Here is a 2,798-nt window from a genome sequence, read left to right on the forward strand (position 1 = left end):
AAATATAATATATTTTTTAAAGTCCACGTGTGGATTATTTAAAAGTCGTTAAAAAGTCATTTAAATAAATAAATAAATATATATATATATATATATATATATATAGATATAAATATATATAATATTTTATATTCTTAGAACAAGCATAATGGCTTCGACTTCATCCACCTAAACATTTAATATTAATTGATCACAAAAAATAATTTATCTATTTAAAGGGTTTTTTTATAATAAATTTTTTGCCCTATTTTATTTTTTTATAGTAACTTTAATAGATTCTAATAAATCTTGAGAAACACATGGATCTTTTTAATGATATAATTATAATGTAATAAAATTGGGTTTATAGGATGTCAACAGTTTTTAAGTCTTTTTATAAACTGTTTTCTAAGAGTTAATTTATATGATCAAAAAATAAAACATCATATCTAAAGACGTTGTAATAAATTTATAGATTTCTTTTGGGTATCTTAACAAGTTTTTTACAAAACTTTTTTAATGTAAAACCTCACATTAGCTATTTTATGGTACACTTTTGATAAATGTCTTGTACACACTTGTTTTTCTAAGACATTATATTACACACTGTCTTATAAAATAATCAGTACAATATTTTTTTAATAAAAAAGTTTCAAAAAACTTGTTAATACATCCAAAAAATTCCTATAAATTTATGACAATGCTTTTAAATAATTTTTATTATTTTAATAATAATAAATTAAGTTTTATAAAACGACATATTAACATAATTAAATATTTCTAACGTCATCGAAACCAAATTTTACTGTTACATACCACAAAAAAATAGGTATTTGTGACATCGTGACCTGCGATCATGGATAGGTCCGGTGGGCCCTCCTCATCTTCATATTTAAAAAAGTAATCTCAATATTATATATATATAAATCTTATCCATTAATTATAAGGTTAAATGCACGAAATAAATATATATTTTAAAAATTTATTATTATAACATTTTATTTTTACTTTTTTTATTTAAGTAATGTGTTTTAAAATTAATTTTTAATTAAAACGTCGTATTTTAAAAAATCTACTCATTATAACAATAAGTTACTTGTTGCATTTTAAACGGTTAACCATTTACTTTTTTTACTTGTTTGGCTTCAAATGAGTTGATGTGGATGACACATTTTGGTGACATGACTAAAATTAAAAGAAACCTATTTTAAATTATTTTTAATGATTTTTATTTTTCATTGCTACGATTTAAAAAATATTTATTTTTTTTGACTTTTTCTTATTAAATTGCATGCAAATTAAATATTCTAGAGTAATATATTTCTTAAAAAAATATAATATATTATTTCCGAGATAACTATTTTGTTTCTAAAAAAAGTAGCACTTCTTATTTTATTTTGTTCAAAACAGAACATATTTTTAAAAAATATTTTAAGACGTTAACGAGATAAATTGTGATCTACAATTTTTTTAATAAGTTATATTAATGAATAATTGAAAAAAATATAATTAATTTAATACATTTATGTGTCAAGCAAATTTTTTTAAACAAATATGATGTATTTTTTAAAAGATAATATTTTTTGGTAAAAAATGAGCAATTCTTTTTTTTTTTCAAAAAAAACATATTTTTTAAAAATGTTAGCGAGATAAATTGTGTTCTACTAGTTTTATTAATATTGATATATTAATGAATAATTTAGAAATTTTCTAATTCATTTAATATATTTATTAAATAATATGTAAAATGTCTAAATAATAAAATATTAAAATTAAAAGTAAGATGTCATAATAGGAATTAGTAGATGTTATAATAAAATATTTTAAATGTAAAATGCTACGATAAGAAATGTCATCTCAACTATATTACATGTAGACAACCTACGTGGAAAATGCAGTGACATGAAAACCTGATATAATGGAAAAAATTAAAAGCAAAAACTTACCCAATGCTATAATAATTAAATTTTTCAAAGTACAATGTTCTAATAAAATATAATTTGAAAATAATTAATGTAACAAGAAAAACTAGAAGTACAATGCGATAATAAGAAAATTTATGAAAGTAGATATTTTGTTCATTTTGCCTTTAAAAATATATAAATGATAGAGCATTTAGTATAAATTCTTGAACCCCATTTTATTCGTAAATTTAAAAAATCTTTATCGTTATGCTACACATTTTGCACAAAGATAAAATTTTGTTAACTTGCTTGCATGTTCCTCTTGCATATTTTATTTAATCGAATTCTATGATGCCTCCAAAACGATACGTTTAGGTTTTTTCTTGAATCAAAAACCCCAATAACATAATCACCGTGTCCAGAATCTACCCCCGACGCCCACACACATAAAAACGTCCACAAAACGAATCATCACCATAACAGATGTTGGGTGTATTTTTTGGATTTGTTGGTGCATACTTTATTTAGGCCATGATTATACATGTATCCTTAAATGGCCCTTGTTCTAAAAGAAAATGAGAAACGTATCTAATGAAAATTACAAAAATATTATTTCTTAAGTGGTTTATATTGGTTCTCACAGTTATCATAAATATTCAATGATGACGTAAAAAACCCTTCTTATATATATAAAGATATATTAATCATTACAACTTATTTCCGTCATAACCCATTCAGACAAAAACTCTTTTAGCATTCATTATTGAAATGAAAGAAAGCCCCGCCATGATTCATCATCCTTCAATACTAAGGCAACATGATTCCATCTTCTTTTATATTTCGGCAGTTTTGGACCCAACAAATTGATGACCCGACATCTGTCAACAATATATATATATATATATATATATATAT

The sequence above is a fragment of the Cynara cardunculus genome (assembly GCF_001531365.2).
Source record: "Cynara cardunculus var. scolymus isolate 2C chromosome LG 13, CcrdV1, whole genome shotgun sequence".
Lineage (NCBI taxonomy): Eukaryota > Viridiplantae > Streptophyta > Magnoliopsida > Asterales > Asteraceae > Cynara > Cynara cardunculus.